At 38.3% G+C, this 21,711-nt stretch overlaps 1 protein-coding gene across 4 annotated transcripts in view; it reads left to right on the top strand.

Annotated features, from left to right (window-relative positions):
• The window catches only part of LOC131685485 (serine-rich adhesin for platelets), a 248,995-nt gene that overhangs the window by 52,832 nt on the left and 174,452 nt on the right, over nt 1-21,711 (top strand). For 3 of the 4 annotated variants that reach the window (XM_058969223.1, XM_058969222.1, XM_058969224.1), the window contains one exon: nt 18,695-18,780. The exons of the other annotated variant lie outside the window; for it this stretch is intronic. The gene's annotated coding sequence lies outside the window, so the exon portion shown is untranslated. The remainder of the gene's footprint in view (nt 1-18,694; nt 18,781-21,711) is intronic. 4 annotated transcript variants of the gene reach the window in all.

Below are 21,711 nucleotides of genomic sequence, written 5' to 3'. Positions count from 1 at the left end.
CAAAGAAAATATACAATAACTGGACAAAAGTAATCTAATTAATAAAATGAGTAGAATGAACAATATAAATCAAAATAATAAAATGAATAAAAGAAATAAAATGAATCAGATAAATATAAAATACTTAACACAGCGACAATAATAAATTTATTGTTACAAATAAAATGGCTAAAATGAGCTTTACTTTGTCGTTTCCTTCGGAGAAAATCAGTCAAACCTATTTTAAGCTTGAGCTTAAGTTTGTGCGAGCAGCGCTGGTTGCTACTCCGTTATTGATCGGGACTAGCTGAAATTGCAATAGATAATAATGTCTGGGAGTAACAAAACAGTCTTCACTGTACAGCTCCAGCTGACCCCAAGCTTTTTATTGATCGATACCGGCGTGCCGGCCAGGCACGAACATAGATTACAGCAGGAAAGAGAAGGAATGTTAGTACGACACTTGTTTTTGCTAGAGACTGCATATACTGCTGCGCACTTCACGAGAGGAGAGAAAATGTTAGTAGGGATTGGGATTCGATTTTAAATTGACTTAAGACTAATTAGGTGCCTAAAATACATTTAAGGAATATCGTAACGGATAGTGAGAAAATATGTATACACATACTTTCTTCCCTTATCGTAATGGCATTTATTCAACAAGGGACTGGAAGGTGTGAAGTATATTTTTCAATATTAGGAGCCATAGTACTCAAGGAAGAGCAAGTAGTTGAAGGAAGAAAGTTTAAAAAAGCGGGCAAACTCATGAGCAAGCTTACAGTTTTCCGGTGACTCTACCGCAGAAGTCAGGATATTTTGGCATTTTACTTACTTTATTCAAATGTTATTTTCACGAAATACAAACTAGCAAAAAAAGAAGAAGCAGAGAAGCAAAAAAAAAAAATCGTAAAAAAGATTAGAACTGTTAACAAACCGGGGCTACAAACAACAGACTATCGATTATTTTTGGGACGAGAGCATGAAATAATTTTGAGCGGCCAAAAATGAGCATTATATGTGCTTGCCACGGCGGAAACACTAGCAATTTCACGCACGCGTTCTTTATTCTAATTACCAGAACACCAATTAGCACAAATAATTGACAACTCAAAAAGATGTAGGAATTTGTCGCTTCTTACGGCATGAGAACAGGAGTCCAGTGTATCAATCCTTAAACTCTGTTGTGGGATGCCACACGGCATAAGGCTGGGTTTGACCGGAGCAATATAATAATGATATCAGCCTCTTAGTGGACACCAGCCTCACTTCTTAGAATCGGCATTCGGCCAATCGGCATTCGGCCAAACGGCATTCGGCCAAACGGCATTCGGCCAAACGGCATTCGGCCAAACGGCATTCGGCCAAACGGCATTCGGCCAAACGGCATTCGGCCAAACGGCATTCGGCCAAACGGCATTCGGCCAAACGGCATTGGCTAAACGACATTTGGTCTAACGGCATTTGGTCTAACGGCATTCGGTTAAACGGCATTCGACCAAACGGTATTTGGCCAAACGGCATTCGGCCAAATAACCCATTAGGTTAACAAGCTCTCTGAACTTTCAATAAAGAGAGGTTAAAGAGTTTCATGCAATACTTAATATATTTAAAAAAGTCACGAAAATTCTGTTTTTTCGAGTAAGAAGCTTATAATTTGTACTTTGGGAAACTTGATCTTTGTGTACATTTTTTTCTTTAACTCAAATACGGTTCCCATTTAAGATACCTCCATTTTGTTTTTGGGAAATCCATGTAAATATTCGATTTGATCTGTTCTGTCCGTTGCTATTAACAGAAATATGTTGCCAACTGACGGCAGTAAATTCTGTTCATTTATAAGCACGTTCGAGTGGACGCAGGATTATCGGGAAATTGGTAGCACGTCGTTTGGCATAAGTTCATTTGACATAATGTTCATTTGGTATAACAGCAAGTGACACATGCTTTCGATTGGCATAATGCTCATTTGGCATGATGGTAGTTTGGCATAATTATAAATACGTGTGTACATTCGGCATAAAGTTTGTGCGTAATAATTACAGGGTTCTGTAACGATCATCCGAATGTCATACACCCAGTGATGTACCAAATCGGGTTTTTATAATTTTGGGGAAAAAACCCATGGTTTTTTCCCGGTTAAAACGGTTTTTTCACGGGAAGATTGGGTTTTTTGTAATTTTTTGATATTCTAGTAATTGAAAATTAATGTATTGTTATCCAAACATTTTTATTTTATTTAGGACCATTATTGTCATAAAGTATTGCATGTATATGAATTCTGAATGATTTTCCTCGATTGAACCATTGTTATAGCGGTTATCCAACATTTCTTTGCAAATATTGTGGTTAAATTAGTAGGGTTGCCACCCCTCCGGGTTTGACGCGGAGACTCCGCTTTTCGGGAACGATCTCCGGGCCTCCGGGTTTTATATCAATTTCTCCGGGTTTGGTGGGAAGACGCATAATTTCAATTTTTATTCATTACAAAATATTTAAAAAGTCTAAGCTAACTATTACTCTGGTTCAGATTTATTTTGCCTGACTAACCCTTCGTTTCAAGAAGGCGAAGATAAGTTTACCAAATGTCTGATTTCTTTCACAAAGAAATGAAAATGAAAAAGAAATCAAATTTACTACAAATTAAGGAAAGTAATATTTCACTATATGCTACAATTGAAATGTTACATCCCACTAAGTCGCTCAAAATGGCGTAAAAAATTTATTTTGCTGCAATTTTACCAAATCAATTCACTATTAGTGGAGCTGGAGCTGCACCAAGGTATTGTAAATTTGTTCTGATCGAACTGACTAGGTCAACATCAAACGAGTTCTTCCGGTGTTGTGGTTCCAGCGATTCGTAACTGTTGGCTAGGGAGGTGAGTTTTGCCCCTTGTTGGGACCTCTGGTGATAAATAATCGACACCACATAGTGCTTCCTGTGTGATGCTGCTGCCCTGCTTCCTTTGCTCGCTTTTTCCTGTTAGTTGTGGAGGAGAGCAATGCTCGTTCGACTTGTCCTCCACAGCGAGAGTAACAGATGCTTTTGTATTCGTGGCACTTAGTCGGGGAAGTTAAATACTACACCAGATTAAATTACAGCTTTACTTTCACTTAGTAATAAAAAACGAATAAAGTGCTCTAAAATGCCGAGCAATCGTTTTGATTTCAATTTCTGTCTAGTTCCACTGAAAATCCACCACCCCCCATGTCAGTGAAAATCTCCGGGTCAAAGCCTCTCAAGAGGTGGCAACCCTATAAATAAGTGATAAAACTTTTCAACACGTTTTGGGCTAATTCGATTGCGTTTCTTACTGTGAATCCACCTAAACGTACTAAACATTTTTTCTAGTGTTGCTGATGTAGTTGATTCCGAAAGAATTTGGATTGCGATTTGTGAGAGTTCTGATTACTGTTCATACTAAAGACGAATGTCAAGGCCACTCGCTTTCTGCATATTACTCACTTTTACTTTTCACCGAACTAAATAGTTATTTTCTAAATTTTGTATGAATACTTACCTTATTTCGCTAAAACTATAGCAACCCCTAAAATGAGTAACAAGCAGAATAAAAGTAGTTTTGGCATCACACGATTACTCTAATTTTCACTAGTCAGAGTAACAATGACTATTGTTCCCTGTATTATATGAAACAAGTTGGAATATGGAATGGACCGAAAATAAAGTCGCAGGAACAGAAATTGCTTCGTAAAACCCGTTATAAAGATACTAGAATGTGAAAATTGGATTTGAACTTCAAGTTTCAAAATCGGACCTTTTCTATTATGTCCTATAGAATAAAAACCGTAAAAAGTATATCCGGTTCTTACAAAGGACTTTTCTTCATCCAACTTTCAATCTTGAATGTAACGTTGTACGGAATTTCCTGTGAGCGAATTATACTGGAGGTTTATACTTACCGACTTTTTCGGATGAGAATATTCTAAGCGATTCTCATGTTAAAGGATCTCTGTCCGATTTTTACGCTTGATGTTTATATTCGATTTTTACATGCTAAGATATCTGGACTGGGTTCTACAAAGTATATTTTATCCTTGCGACTTTTATTTTCGGTCTCTCAAATGTAAATGCAAGATTCTTTAACCCTCCGGAAGTCGCACTTATGGCACACTGAACGAGCAGCCGCTGGTGCCCTAAGACGATTTCGCTAGATTTTCAGTACAGCGTGCACTCAGTGCACTAGCGCGACTACCGAAATGTTATAAAACATTAAATGAACATCATACATTCGATAAAACGAAAAAACCCATATTTCATCCGGGTTTAAATGATTTGGGAAAAAACCCGGTTAAAACCCAAAAATAAAAACCCGGGAAGATGGAATTTTTCCCATCGGTACATCACTGCATACACCCTAAAGTCAATAACCCGAATGACATTCGCCCGAAAACCATTTACCCAAATGTCATTAATCAGAATGGACTTTTTACCCGAATGCCATGAACCCGTTAACCCGAATACCGCATTCTCTCAAACATTATGTAAAATAAAATGCATCCGAAAATAACCCTATGCTTATAAGACCATTTACTATTGTTACTATTCCAGCAAAAGGATTCCACAATGTCCCGTCACATGTTCTGGGTATTAAGCACATCATCTGGTCGAATCTGGTCTGCTGTGTTTTCCCGGTTACTGTCTGCAGAGAGCAAAGGTTCCGTCGTCTTTGAAACAACATTCGTTCGCGGCATCGACATCAACAGCAGTTTGCCAGAAGCATAGAGGGTTGATTCCTTTTTTCAAACATGAGCAGTTCTTTTGTATACCAAAAAGCCCTCTCAAAAAAATGGTGATCCACTCGTTCGCCCGATTTATTCAAACATAAGAATTGATTTCTTCTTTCAAACATGAATTCTTCGAATCTGCATGCCAAATAAGCTCGCCAGCAAACTGTTGATCTGCTCATTTGTACGGTTTACTTAAACATATGGGTTGATTCTTCTATCAAACATGAGCAGTTCTTTGAGTCTGCATACCAATTAGCCCTTGACTTTGTCGCATAACCGAGGCCAAGGATCAGACGCAGTGCAAAGCAGCTAAGGATCCGCCGGGCGAGGTGACCACCGACCCACTGTCGGAAGCGCGGCCCCTCGCAAGCAAACCTGTGACCCACTCGATTGCCCGGATTATTCAAACATAGGGGCTATGAACTGGTTTACTAGGCGTCGACGCCTAATGTAACAGAGAATCCAATGTATATTTCAAATTATGCCAAACAATCATTATGTCAAACAACCATTATGCCGAATGAACATTATGCAAAACGAAGCAAGTGTCACTTGCTGTTATGTCAAATGATTATTATGCCAAACGAATATATACCTAATGAACTTATGCCAAACGAACTTATGCCAAACGACATGCTCCCGTGGAAACTCGCATACTTGTCTAAGCGATCTAAGCAAGCTGTAGGCATAGAACTGCAGCGACCGAAAGCTACTTAATCATGGGATGGAATGTGTGGGGAAAAACGGAACGACGCACGCCCGACTATCTAGGTTAGGTGTAGGTACATATTGAATAGATAGGAACCACGTAGCATTGAGCAATCGTGACGCGATACACATTTGGACTCATCACGATGGCGCATTTGGACGTCACGGGTGGTGGTACGTTGGTGGAAGGCAATGGCAAACTGGCGAAGGCAAGCAGATCATTGCCTGTTGAGTAAACAATTAAGATTTGTTGAGTCCGCTGGAAAAAAAAATGGGGCGACTAGATTCTCTCCGGCTGCTGGTTGCGTAATGGTCGCTGATACCACTACACTTCATTGGCAGTGCATCAGGGAAGCCACGTTAGCAGTTACGATTTACGAAGAAGGAGATGCAGATGAGGCGAAAATAAAGATATTATTTATTGGGGCCAAGGTTATGACTTTATGCAGGTCATCTCCCATGTGTGTACTATTAATTAGTGAGATTCGGGACAATGTTGCTAGTATTTGCTATTAAGAACAACAACGAAGAATGAAAACAATAAAATAATTCAGCAATTTACCGCATCAGTTAATAGAAGCAGAACGCTCCAAACATGAAAGTTATGGCCGTCCATAAACATCACGGTCAGGCAGAGAGGCCGAGTGATGGATACACTTCACACATTCGTATACATACTAGGTAGGTATGTTGATCTTTGCGGACGCTAAAAAGTAGATCACAGTTTCTATACCTATACCAAACATAGAACGAGCACGACCAGCGACAAATATGCGACAAACATCACGAACGGATGCTGTGGCACAGTTTTCACCCATCACATCAGCTTCGCGTAAACAGATAAAACACGGAACGAAATCAGTCCGCATTTGTGTGTGCTTATTGATATACTTACCTACCTACCTACCTAGATAGCTAGAGATAAACGCTGCGGTTGATTGACAGTGCCGAGCCTTGTGGTTGGGTTGTGATGTAATCACAAAAACAAACAATTATGATCTATTAGAGTTGTCACACTGCTTCGGACTAGCAGGCGTATGACTTTGGACTTTATATAAATATACAGATAGCAACCGTTTAGGCTCATGAAACTGGTGCTTATGTTCCTGAAACCGTCATTTTGAAAGAAGTGAGTCACTAAACCCTTAGCACACCTAAGACAAATGTTGTCATTTTAATACTAATTAAATTAATTGTTTCTAAGCAAACTCCTAATCCTGCAAGAAAAGGAGTTCTGATTAAGCTACTGATTAAAGCTGAGAAACACAAGTAGTGTTTTCGTTTTTGGAGCTAGTGTCGATCCGGTACTAGCTTATTCTTTTAACTAAGTTAGTGTCGGATTCTGATGAGACGAAGTCGAAACACAAATTCCATAACTAATTTAGTTATAAGTTTTGCGCTCTTAACGCGCAAATGTGTTTTAAAACAATTTTCTCCTTAGCGTAGAAAAAATAGTTTTTACCTAAATTATTATAGTTACTGTATGCTCTTATATTCTTAAATCAGACTTAAATAAAATTGAATACTGAATACTAAAATTCGTGTTACCCCGAAGGCAATCGGATTGTTAAATTTGGGATAAGCTTACGCATTTCCGAACAAACTCTATCTCAATTTTTCTGTTGAGTTTTTAGAAGTCTTCGCATTGATGGTTACATGCAGTTCTCGATTGCGATATTTTTTATAAATAATCTATAAACCTACCTATATCTATCACTATAAACCAGCCCCCCTTTCGCCGTGCCCGCAATTGATCCGCTTCGACGGTTGACTCAATCTCGCTCTGCTCGCACAAATACACGAACAATTTAACTTTACTACCGCACTGAGCTGCCTACCAAAAGAATAAACTGTTTTTTTTTTAATTTATAGCATTGTTTGATAAATTTATCGCGCTTCGGACGGTGGAAGGGACGAAACGGTTTGGTAGTAAGTGATGCGTGATGCGATACTCGCACAGTGTTTTTTTGCTGTGAGCTTTCTGCCGGCCGGGACGCCATCTTTACTTAACAGTCTAATTGGCTTCCACAAAGGCAAGACACAATCGGAAGAGATGTCAACCTTAGTACAAATTCCCCCCGCACAAAATGGGCGCCGTTGCGTGAGTCTATTCTGGTTTATGCACTGTGTCTCTATATAGACGGATATTTATTATTGCCACAAAATTTAAACAAACCTGCAGACCCATCAGCTCGTTATTTTCCTCTGATTCAGCAAGCGCCGTCGTGTGCGTGGGTGGAAAACCGAGCACCGCCGCCTTCGTCTACTAAGATGCGCAATGCTTTCACATGCAGGCGGTATATTATCCATAGCGAATGGCACGGCACTCTTTTTGACAGTTCAGAGAGATCGTTTACATGGACTTAGAATTTTTTCTTGTTCCATCACAGTACGAGAAACTGGGTTGGAATCAAATTGCAACACCTTGTAAACACGCTGTGCAATGTTCTATCACAGCGAACAGACGTCCATCTTGATCGTTAAAATTGGGTTAAAACACTAACGGTCTATTCAAAGGTTATTGGGAAGCCACTCCCTGGTGCGCTTATCACCCAAAGATTTCAAATTGGCCGACATAGTTTTATGTCTGATTGGAATATAAGAGACGCTAGTATTTTAATACGCATTCGTGGTAAGTATGGTAAAGTTATTTGTTTAAACTTGAACGGTCTGTTCTCGGTGGTTTTATACTCCCGAACAGGTAGGTCTTCGCAATCGTGTCAGGACCATCTCAATCAATGAAGATATTTCCGCACTCGAGTTATTAGAAAATGGGAGCCTGCCGGTCGTAAAAGATGTAAATAGGTCAGAAGATTCCTGACAAGCAGGTCATAAAACTATAATACATCAATTAACCACTCAAGAGGATAGGGAAATTACGAGTAATACGAGAGTTTTACTTGCTATTTTAATGGGTGTGCTGCATGCCAAACAGTTAATATTTGTCGTCTCTATGTGGATTTTACTTGAGACAAAACTGAGCCTGATTCTAATGTTGTCTGACAGCGGTTAGAGTTAACACCTGACTCAGTTTCGGGGTTATGTTAAAACGGTATTAGTTTCTAACGTCAAGTACTAATGGTGGAAGATTGATCCGGTAAATGTTGGAAACTAACTAATGATTAAATAATGGTTAGACTGACCAAAAAAATTAAAGGGTTGTGTACAGGACACGACCACGGTGACATTAAAAATATAGCTTTTTTATCTATCACACATATCGACACACGTTCTTGTTCACTCGCCTGTTTTCATATGTTACAATTTGCTAAATACCCTCCCTATTAAAACATAATTTATTGAAGGTCTTTTAACGGTAATCTATTAATTAATCAAGTATCTCACTAGGTGATTGGCATTATTTGGCTGATCCATCTAGTAAAAATAGGCTGGTCTGTCCAGAAAATATATTCAAAAGAAAAGTTCCATATTGAGAACTGTGATGAGGAAACCCACGCCCGCCAACGGAAATATACAGATTCTCCATAAAATATGAAATTTCATTTTCCATTTAAATTTTCAACAATGTACTAATGAACTTAAGTAAACAATCTTAAGTGTAAGTATTTCTTGATCGATTAGTTGTGGAAAAATGAAATTTTTTGATAAATTACATTGTTATGCAACGTTCGCACTACCAGTTAAAACGGGTTTTTATGCTATCTTGGTGACATTTTTCTTGTTGCTAATTATTATAACGTGTTATAACTCTGTAGTGTAAACATTGTATTATTAAACCAATTCTGCAGCGTTTTATGTTATATAGGTGTTTTATGTGGTAATAGGACTGACATAATTATATCTTCAGTACAGCGGTATGTTTCATAATTTAAAACAGATTTATTTTAAAATTTAAATTAGTATACCCAACCGTATTTGTTGTATACCTTAAAACGCAATTAGAACTGTGTTTTAAATACATAGGGTAGGACAGATATTCTGACTGGTTAAACTGGGAAAACAATTTTAAGTCCAGTAACGCTTAAGACATGGCTTGAATTTGAATCGAAAAAGAACACCCGCTTCAACTGCTGCTGGGAGGGTAAGTTCTGTTTTAAAATTTTCCGTTGTGTGCAGTACGAAACAAAAGTGTTTGAAATTAGAAAACAAAAAGTTCTGCTGGGAATGTGATTGTTTCCGATACAATTACACTCAGATTTTTCACGCAGGGGATACAGGCCGTGTAAATGAAAACCGCCTAAATTTAAAAAAACGCGTTAATGAAAACCGCGTAAATTTCAAAATCCGCGTAAAAAACCTGAGTGTACTCTCCTATATAAAATACTACGCTGCTGAACAGTGCAATAACTACAGAAGCACGTTGTCATATGCCTTACTGATAAAAAACATATAACCGAAATATGAAACATGAAAACCAATTGGCTCTTTACCCTACGCAGCTACAAAGCGCCGTAAACATGGATTAACAAGTTACAACGCACACGCATGCATAAAAATAAATATATTTTTTTCAAACGCAACACTCTTAAGCAGCACACACCGTATTGAATTAAATCCAAACCACCCCGCCCACCCACTTTGCAAATCATTCTGTGACACCATGCTGGTACCCAACAAATCCGCACACAGCCACCGCTGCCGAAAACGCATAGCGTCTACCGTTTATTGTAGTGCCCAGACGCTGCAGCCATGATCTTACCCGTTCGACATAAGAACAAAAACTGATTCAAACGGGTACGCGTCACCTCTATTTATAAACTAACCGTATATGGTTTAGTCACTTAGGTGCGAGTGTGTGCAAATGCCAACGTTACCGAAAATCGATAGCGCTTATTGCATCGCCCGGAGACGACGTTGCTCGTGTGGGATAAGAGCAACAACTGATTTAAACGGACATGCGTTGCTTCTATTTATGACTTTTCGTGTTTCATTGAGCAACTAAGCTGCCCTCTTTTGACGGCTGTGTCTGAGAAATCTGCCTCACGAATGGTATTTTTCCCGTTTTTTTTGAACTTTTTAATTTTACCAATTTCCAAAAGTCTACTTTTATTGGGGAGATATTAAATTATTACCAATATTTAAGTTAGGTGATTATGAATCGGTTGGTGTATGAATGATTAAAATCCATCTAGTAATATCGGAGTTATAAGCGTGCAAACCTTACATAGTTTCGTTACATGGGAGATAGTTTAGATTTTAGAATGACACCTAGCCCCAGATAGTGGAGTAAGACATTTTTAATGTCAAAAATACGCTTTGGACTGTGTGCCTGAGCGTGACGATTACGCTTCCTTGCTGAAGGGTGTATGGATTTATTCGTCAGGTTGAACATCTTAACAATAATGATAGTTGAGCAATTGAAGATTCGTTTCTACTTTTCTATATTTATAAAAGGGATGCAATGAGAATTGAAATAGGGGGTGGACATTAAGATTGACCAACTACTATCTTTGGCCTTTTTTGCATAAGATACACTAACTATGGTAGTCCCCGTTCAGTTTTCTTCCAAGTTGTATACTGCCGTTCTACGCATAATTGTCCCATGCTTATAATGTTTATAACGGCAGTATAACCAGTAATAAAAATAAATACTTGAGCTTGACCTTGTGCGACCACCCCTGGCTGCTACTTCGTTATCGATCTGGACTAGCTGAAGTTGCACAGGGAATCAGTATATCATTATGGTTGGGAGTAGCGAAACATCTGTTTATTGATCAATTCCGGCGCCGGCCAGGCCCGAACGGCGATCGCGGAAGAAAAGGGAAGAAATGGTTAGTCCGTTACTTGCTTTTGCTAGAGGCCTTATATGCTACTGCGCACTCCACAAGTACCACGGGAGGAGGATATGAGTTAGTAAGTATAGAAATTGGATTCTACTTCTTCTTTACCGACGCCAGAGAAGGGACTCCACTATCTGGTCTCGATATCGATCCATCAACTCATGGACCGGGGACCAACGGCTTTACTTCCCTTTCCTTTTTGGTTCAGTGTATTTTCACCGATTAGTTGTTTGTGTTGATCGCTCCAGTTATTTTTTTAATATTTGACGTGATTTGTACCGTTTAATCATCGTTTATCGTATCAGTCGATTCTAAATTTTGTTTGCGACCATGATATTGTGAGGTTTTAAAGTGTTTCCTGTAAGTTTTGCTTTTGTGTCGTGAAAAATCCAGTGAAAATCGAGATTGTTTACATCACCGGACCTGTGTGTAATTACCCACAAAAAATTCACGTGGTCATTACGCCACCTGCACGCGGGTAGAGGAAAGTATTTCCCACATTACAACATGGCGCACAGTGAGACGAAAACGAAAAGCCGGATCTAGGGCGGGTAAAAAATCTGTATTATGGCAAGTGCATGCGATCACTGCGCGAAAACCGTCAAATCGGACGACGACTTTATCGAATGATCCGAGCAGTATTCTTGTCGGCGGTCGAAAGCTAGTCGATAATAGCAACATTCTCACGGTTCCACCTCCCACTCCGTTGCTCTGGTTGTATCTTTCCCGCTTTCATCCAAGCGTTAGCAAGGAGACTATCGAAAAAATGTCCAAAGAAGGACTAAACTGCAACGAGGACATAAAGGTTATTCCGCTTGTTAAAAAGGCATAGACGTCAGTACTCTGAACTTCATATCCTTCAAAGTTGGAGTTCACCCAAAGTACCGTGAAGCAGCCCTTTACCCTGACACATGGCCGCAAGGCATGCTGTTCAGGGAATTTGACGATAGCCGTACCCAGAACATTTGGTATCCACCGACTGATTTTCCTCCACCCTCAGAAGTCGCATGTATTCCGTTAATGCAACCCGGCCCATCAACCCTACAGAGGACTCCGCAACGATTGACAATGTCACTATACCTAGCTACACCGCCATTGTGAAGGAGTGTCGATGCTGATCGCATACTGGGACGCAACGCAGTTGGTACAATGAAAGCCCTCGATCCCCCCGCTACAGTCGAGCCCTTGCAGCCAGCGTTCATCAGTCGTCCCGGTCCTGTGTGTGGGGTCTTCCAACCCGCCACAAATGGCAAGTATACATCTGATTCGAACACTTCAAGCGCTGATGTATTCTTCGCTTCCAGTAATTTGCCTTTTGCTCTAACATCTTGTGACCAGATGTCAAACATTTCGCTCGCCGACGACGATCGTCACATTCTGGGGCGTGACGCAGTTGATTCGCTCTCTGCAGAAACTGATCCGTCATCCAATAACATCGAGATTTACTACCAGAATGTTGGTGGCTTAAATTCATCAACCGACAGCTATTTGCTCGCGACCACGGGCTGCTGCTATGACGTCATCCCCTTAACCGAGACGTGGCTCGACAATCGTACTCTATCTCGCCAGGTGTTTGGGTCAACATTTGATGTCTTCCGCTGTGATCGCAATGCTCTCAACAGCCACAAGACATCAGGTGGTGGTGTATTCATCGCCATGGTATAAAAGCCCGACCTATCAACGATGAGCGGTGGGCGATATAAGTGAAACTTGCGGTGGGTGGATATAAGTGAAACTTGCCGATCGCAATCTCTTCGTGTGGGTCGTGTATTTTCCACCTGACCGAATTCGTGATTACAGCCTGATCGATGTACATCTTTCCTCCGTTTCTTTCATCACCTTGATCGCTGCCCCGTCTGATGATATTGTTATACTGGGTGACTTCAACTTACCTGGCTTGCGTTGGTGCCAGGCAAGTCATGGATTTCTACGATTGGGTATCGAAAAGTCTGCGCTTATCAACAATGCCAGTTGTATCTTGGACAACTACAGTAGCACAACTCTTCGGCAAATTAATAATATCATCAACGAGAATGGACGTACATTGGACCTTTGCTTTGTAAGTGCCCGGGACAATTCGATAAAAACTAAAATAATATGTATTCTGAAATGTAATTAGCTTAAGTAACCACCATTGGAGCCAAAGGGTCTATTGATGACGGTACAACAAATAAAAAAATCATGAAGGAAGACGTGACCACAGATTTTTTCATCCCAGAAAAATCTCAACGACCTCGGTTGGAATTGAACTTAGGCCAACTAGAATGAGTGGCGGTCACGCTTTCCACTCAACCACCGGCACCAGTAATAAAAATAAATACTAACAAAAAAGAGAATTGGAGCAAAACAGGCATGATAGCGTACTTAGCAATCGATTCCCCAAACATTTTTACATAAGGTGTGTACATTTTCAAGAACCGCACTTAACGTTCTACCACGCTATTGATTAAAGTCGCGTTTTTGATACTTTTTCCCCACTGTGCATTGTAGCGAAATGTAGCCCTAATAGATGCGAACAAGAATCCGCCAATCTCCACTAAATGTTAGCAACAGGGAGTTGGCTTCTCCACTTTTCCCTTCACACATGTATTCTGATGGTCGCTTCCCAATTTCGTATAACCGTTGTTTGTTTACGTATATTGGAGAATTGCGTGATTGCGTTTACATAATTGCTGTATTAGGAGTCAACCAGGGGTGGATCCGTAAACAGAATCATTTATGCACAGTCCGAAGGGGCAGAAAACACTAATTTTAACATTTCTGAGCTCAATAAGCTGATGGTCATTTTCAATGTAAAATCGTATGATGAATCAGAAAATGAAGCTAAAAAAATAATATTAGAATTGGCCCTATTGCCGAGCCTATTGCTTATACAGCTTCGAATCTGTAGTGCTATTGATGAGAAAATGAATGGATTATAAACTGCAGCTTCAAAGTCCTTGCCAAATTATCAGTTTCCGAGTGAATCTATCGGTGAATTCATACTTGAATTTACTAGGGATATCACCCCCTACTGTGGTCAGGTAATATTTTTGCCCCGGGATCCTGCTTGAAATTCATCTTGATATAGGATTTGTCGCTGTTTTTGTAGCTGGGCGATCACCGAGTGTGTAGGTCGGTTTCAGTTCGTCGATCAAATTATTGGCACATCGACCGTTAATGTTGAAACGTTTCTTTTTTCACGCCGCGACCGAAGGTCGCAACATACGCGTGGTTCGTGAGAATATCGTTGCTGAAATATATAGAATAGAGGGTATGCGGAATTCCGTCAACACATCGATATAATAAATTCGTAAATCGAATGAAAATGATTATACAATGTTTCAATTCATTTGAATGTTTGAATTCATTCTTCGTTTTCTGCCACAAAGCATTCTCGTGCATTGTAAAATGTTGGTTTCGTTTATTTCACGCCCTAAAATGTTGACGACTTGATGAGCGAAAATTTTCGTAAATTTAAGTATTTAGTGTACGTTGCACGAAATTTATCGTCGAAGAGAAAAATACTTTTCGTTAATAAAACGAAATGAATTGTTATTTTACTAAATGTTTGTATACAGCACGAATATTTCGTCAGTCCGATCTATTAGTATCGATGTTCGACAACATCGATTTGTTGCATTAAAGAGAACGATCTGACAAAATCGTTTTTTTGCAATATCCAAATCACTAAGAAAGACGTTTATAACAAATCTTGCTATTGAGGGGTTGTATACATAGTTGTGGCTAAGAGTGAGCTAAGTTCGAGATTTTTTAAAGCGTTTTATGCAAATTTTATTTGAAAAAGCGGAGAACAGTTCGTTGGTAGTACTATCTAAATTAGAAAAAAACAAGTTGAATTAAAAAAATACTGAAGGTTGGCGTTATTGACGCATATCTTATATCCGACCTCATATCTCGCGATATTTGTGTTGTCACAGTCAATATGACTACTGATAACATAGCTGGAAATACGTTTATTGTTCGTCATACTTGCCCACCACCTAATTTGGGGCAGCTCAGAATTGATGGAATACGTAGGTAGCACAAATCTGCATATACTCAATGCAGGAAATCGCCCAACATTTGTACGATCTGGGAGGGAGAGGTGTTCGATGTAACTCTTTGCTCTGACGATATAAGGCATAAGTTGGCAAACTGGCTCGCACCTAGCGAGCTCGAATCGTCGTTATCTAATCATAAGTACATCGTCTTTGATCATTTAAACGTCTAGATTTAGCACCCTCTTGCAGTTCTACAGTGTAATAAACGAACAATTTTGAATAAGTAGTAGTACAAAATTTGATTCAATTGCTTCAACTTTGCTAGAACATAGACTCACACTCTTTTTTATCAATGAAATCAAATCTTATGAGGCTAGATTTCCATAATTCATGTTCGTGGGCAGTTTGTTTTGAAGTTCTCAGAACCAAGGCGTTTACAGCGAAATACCAGTAGTATTTTGCAATATCTACGACGGAAATTTCTGTCGAATAAGAGTTATCAATTGAACTATAGCTTCCAAAAGGTCACGGCGAAAGTTCATAAACCTTAAATGGTTAAAACCGAATTTGAATGACAATATCTCTTCGGAGGTGTTGTCGCTCTGTTATTCTCTGTTATCCTAATATTCTCGATTATTCTCGAGAAGTGCACTGAAAGATTTACGAAAACCGTTACCAAGTTCCTGAAATTTTGTTGTTAAATGGAGTTAATATGTGCGATTTAACGACAAAAATGTGAAATCGAGACAATATGTCAGATAATTTGATGTTTCTGAATTTTACCGGTAACGAATCTATTTTTATTTTGTTCCTATGGATTTTCTACGTTTAACAAGGTACAGTTTATTAAAATTGGGTAAAGAATAGTAGAGATATATCCACGAGAAAATGATACAACTTAGCATGAATGACAAACGGCCCTTCAACCCCAACTTCTCGTATTTGTGTTGAAAAGGTTCCATTCGATTTCTGAGATTGTTTCACATTAGAAAAACTGCAAAATATGTTCGATTTGCATCAAGGAGCAGAAAAATTATTGAAAATAGGGGATTTTGGGGACAAATGACCCAGTACCCCACTTTCCTGTATTTTTCGAGGAACAGAAATATCACCATTCAAATACTAAGGTTATTCCCTAAAAAAGGAATTGTAATTTTCTGAGTGCTACTTCAACAGTTATAGCATTTAATATATTTTCCTCCATATTTTCCTTTGCCTTTGTGAATAAAAAAAATTGTTTACATTGGGTAAGTTCTACTAGCAATTGTGGAAGCGGTGCGAAAATTGAGTCGGAAGAACATCAGTGCGTATGTATCCATAAACTCCGGAGCTCTTTCATTGTGTCATTAGCAAGTAGCTGGGAACGGCCAAGTCTGCAGTAAGTGTATTAAAACGGTACAACGAACGTTTGACCATCGATTGGAAAGAAAAGTTATCAAAATGTATCTCTATATAGTGTGAAAGATCACAAGCGGGGTTTCGAAGTTTTTCCTGGGGAATCTCAATAGTTCAGTGAGAAGCGTGACGAAGAAACTGCATTTTGGTAAAACTTTTGAGCAAGATGTTTGTTTGTTAATGCATACAGATTTTGTATACATATGGATTCGTAGTCTCCGCCCGTCACAAAGACTGGATTTTTGCCACAGGAACGGATCCCTTGTCAAATCATAATTTTTTTTTCGTGAGCTTATCCGCGATAGCAAACCTTAATCTGGTGAGCAAGATCCTTGTAGAATTTTGGTCCCGAGAAATTGTTAAAAATCGACTTTCGCGTAGGTTTTCCCCTATACTTCTCCTTACCGAACTATCATGCTTGGTTGAACTTTTTGACAGTCGGTTTGTCTACATAAAACAAATCTCCGCTAGTCTGTGTGTAAAGAGTTTGTAGTAGGCAGTATTTCGTGCTTAGCCATCCGGCCGTTGCCAATCTCAACCATTTCTACACTTGTGTAGAAACAACATTTGAATGAAATACCGTCAAACGTCTACAAGTACAACTATTTCGCTCATTGCAGTAGCGCACCTGGCGGCAAGTGCCGAACCACATTTGAAAAATTCGTTGATTTTTATACTCCCGTGATGGACGCTTGTTCCTCTGTGTTATGACTATGTATGTAAATCACTTTATCATTGGGCGTATATGTATCATAGTCTCTCGCATGAGCTACAAGACAACTCTTGGCATATGGACCAATCGCTGTTCGGATGATGAAAAAAGGTTATCGTTTCATGCAAGCACTGATAAGTCACATGTCAAACTGGTCGACTGAAAAAAGAACAGGAAAAAGAAACGAACACTGAAAGATTGCGATAAGGGAAATTTAATGCTTCTAGCGTCGAACCTCATTCTTTAATCACAGAAAACGAAAAAAAAGAGCAGTAAACGCATACGGAACAAGTAGCAAAACACCTTGTACACTTGTTGATTGTGTATGCAAGTAGAGAAAGAGAGGGAGAGAGAGAGTGAAGCCACCGAGGCACGACTTGTGAATAGCGTCTACGATTTGCTGTATCATTTCAATACGTTCACTATGAGCATTATTATTATCATCATGAGTGTTGCTTTTCAGTGACGTGTAGAGTAAAATTCGAGCCCTGGCAGCACTGGTTCGTCGCGTTCGATCAACGACGTTCGACGAACGATTAAGATGCCATCTTAATATTATAATCGATCGGTCAAAATGCCCCATTTGCTCTCTATCGTAGAGCAGCACGTGAGAGCGCGAAATCAGCGGTAGCGCCGTTGTCGTATAGAGTTGACACCTCAAGACCACAGATAAACAAACGGGAAACAAGACACACTTTTAAGTGTTGGTTTACTGCTTAGTCGTTGGCTTAGTTCATGGCCTTCTCGTACACGCGAAGCAGTTTTGAAGGCAAAAACCGCGTTTCGTTAAGATAACAAACAAACAGTGTACAATCAGAGCAAAGAAATATTAATCACAGAGACGGAGTCTGACGACACTGACTGGCGAGTCGGGCCCGGTCAGATTATTAAGATGCTTGGTTTTCTGTTTGATATTCCGGTTATCGCTCGGTTCCTAATGTGAACCACTTTCGGGCAGATTTGCCTGGCGCAGATGCCGGATCCAAATGGTCCGCAAGGGGCGTTAATTCATGTTTTTTTGTTTACGCGTTTTAAGAACGCATGTGACTCTTTGGTCTAGTGAAACTTCTTCGGGAGTTGCATAATTCATTTGAACTGGGGGTTTGTTTTGTTAATTTTTGTTCTTGTGAAATTTTATGGGTGCTGTTTGAAAGGGTGACCAAGTTAAGGATTTTCGGTTGGAAATGTTGCTATTAATTAGGAAATGTTTACATGGAGAATTTGCAGACATATCGACGAGTCCTACTTTTATGTGGAAGGCTGAAGTGTATACAATGCGAGATCTCAGTATGCGTATTTTAACCATAATATACTGTCAATTCTGCCCCATGTAGTTCTCTTTGCAAAAAGATTTGTTTACGTAGTTTTACAAACAATTATTATAAAATTTAAAATTTGCAATAAATCATTATTTATTGTTTTATTTCTAGGGCTGTTGGCAACACTGGTTTCATTGCAAATATCACAGTAATCCTAATCGGCGGCTGTATTTCTTCAATTTTCCAAATGCCATTTGGTAAGTATTTTAAATGAATTTTAAAGCAATTTCAAACTCTTTCTGGCAACACACATTGAAAACCGGAATGATACTGATAACAGTACCAATTACCCTCGCTTCCTCTAGTTGACATCAAATCCAATGCGGACCCCCAGCTCGTCACGTTTTGTTGTAGATACTTCGTCTAGCTACCAAACGAAACTTGTGTGGTACAACTCGAGAGAAGTTTATTTTTAAATATCTAGATCACATGTTTGACGTGAATGTGATGCTGTACTTGTCGACTATACCGATAGTTTACATGTCTGGTAAAAGTGTTTCTGATAAAATTAGCCCTGTAAAAGCATTTACCATAAATCAATTAACAATTCAAAATCGGTCAGAAAACAAAGAAAAACCAATTAGTGTAGACAAATTTGATTGATAATAAAAATTCACGATCACTTGTTTTTAAACCTTATTTTTTAGGATTTTTTGATTAGTTAAAATTAAAATTTGATTCAGCTTGCAAACTGAAACGTGGTTTACTAAGTTGCGTAGGGGAGCCCGGGGCTAGTTGGCGGAATCCCCTTTTCTCCGTTTCTATTAGACATAAAGCGCTCTCTCTCGTTGTGAACCTCAAGTGATGTGAAACACATTATCCAATGTGTTTTTGTTGTAAAATATTTTATTTTGTAGAAACTGTGGGCAATATTGTGTTTTGAGAATACTTTGTAAATTTTCTTAATTTTAAACATGTTGTGTTATTTAAGGTGGTTTTCAATATATTCCCCGAATTTTTATATTTTTTGATAGTGCGTGAAAAGAGCTTTCAGTATCTGTATAGATATTACACCTATCCATACACAAAAGTAATTTTTTAAATCCTTTTTTATAAAAAGTGCACACGGGGCAACTTGGCGGTACTATTTATAGTGCAAAAATAATCATCAAATATTTTCATTTCTGGAATTCACTCTAAAGTAAGAGAAACTTTTTCTTGTGTCTCTTGTCAATGCAGGGGACAATTATTTTGGCCAATCCCCTGAAGAAAATTTGCTTTCGAATATGGAGTGCGCGTCGAAGTCAATATGACGGGGCATTGAGACTGAAATATAATGAAAAGTGTCGAATAATATACATTTTTATTGAAAAGACAATCGGCACATTTCATACGGACCACTGATGTAATCGAATTTCCATTTGATTGCTTATTTTTTGGCATTCCGCCATCTTACCCCGAAGCTGGGGTAAGTTGGCGGCTTTTCCGCGTCACATATTTTTGTCTCTAGAAATAAAGATAACGTATGAAGCATTTTCATAAAATTCAGAGATATTGCCAACAGTCTACCCTTCCATGCAACGTGTTCTATTTTGCAAGATCAACCAAAATCGAAGCGGTAAAAAATGAAATCTGAAAACACCGCCAACTAGCCCCGGTCTCCCCTATCACATTCGACCAAGCGTTCGAGCTTGTTAGATTGCGGTACTAGTTTTCGACTGCCTGTTCGAGCGCAAACTGTCAAATAAGAGTATACACTGAGAAAAAATATTTTTAATTCTGTTACGAATAAGTTTCATAAAACCAACTTTGGTAAAATATAGGAATTGTTTTAATTTTAGTTTTTGGTTGCTTGTTATCGAAATATATTTGGATAATTTTCGCAAATATAACATTTTTTTCTAGTACACAATAGGGGTGAGCTCTTTGAAATAAAATAGATGTTGTCAAACATAGATCCAAAAAGATCCGATGTCATGCGGAAATACGATTTTTTTCCTTTTATATACGAAAAATAAATTTACCCTTTCCAAAAATATTTATACTATATAAAACAATTGATAAAAGAACGAATCATTTCGTTTCATTGACGAAAAATGTTTTAGACATCGATGATAACTTTTATGCACTGTACGGGCCAATCAACGTCAGATTTACAAATAAAATTTTAGTTCATTCCAAATTTCTTTCTTGCATTCTTCAGCTAAAAATATTTGACAAGTATTTTTGTTATGGCTGAATATAATATTTACTTCAAGGTATGAGCTTTCAACTTTTGAAGTTAGAAAAATTGAACATTTTTCAATCGCTGATAGCTCGTAAAGTATTTGATGCATGGAAAAAATATTAAATATAAAAAGTTGCAGTTTCGCATGAACTTGTCGGAAAAATTGAGATTTTTTTAAAAGTTGGTTCAAATTTTTTGCTTATTTTTTCTTCAAATAATAAAAATCATGTTAGAAATATTGTGTAAAATTTTTGCAGTGGATCTCAAAATGTTTTGCGAGAAATTACAAATATAACGTTGAAAAGGGCAATTTTACATTAAACGCCATGTTATGGGCCAGCTTTGATTGAAATATCTATTAAAGTAAAAAGGTTCTCAATATAATTATAAATATTTTCATTGAATAAAAAACTTATTAGTCCAAGCTTGTTTTTTCGATATGTTTCTATCATTTGCAGAATTCATAACATAAATAACAAAAAAAAAACAATCATATTTTTATTGGTGAATTCATTCGAAAACGCACTTTTTATTATTAATAAATTTTTCGTACAACTAAGAGTTTCCGAGTTATCAGTGGTTGAAAAATGGTCCAATTCATAAAATTTAAAAACTCATAACTTGAAAAAAATCTATCGTATTCAGCCCAAACAAAAAAAATAGATGTCAATTATTTTGTGCTAAGAATGCAAGAAAAAAATTTGGTGGGAAAAAAAATTGTGGTTGTAAATTTGACATGGAATAACCCGTACATTAAATATGTAAAACTACTCAACTTTTCGTTCATCAAGATGCCATTAGACGAAACGAACTATTTACAATGCACGAAAATGCTTCGTTGCAGAAAACGTGTAATGATTTTGTTCATATCGTATGATAATTTTAATTCCACCTAAGAATTTTTTTTTCAGTGTAAACAAAATTGCAGTTTGTTTTGTTTTTTTTTTTTCGATGAGCGTCA

Source organism: Topomyia yanbarensis, chromosome 2 (genome assembly GCF_030247195.1).
Source record: "Topomyia yanbarensis strain Yona2022 chromosome 2, ASM3024719v1, whole genome shotgun sequence".
Taxonomy (NCBI): Eukaryota; Metazoa; Arthropoda; class Insecta; order Diptera; family Culicidae; genus Topomyia; species Topomyia yanbarensis.
Note: the sequence above shows the minus strand (reverse complement) of the source record. Positions and strands in the feature narration are given on the sequence as shown.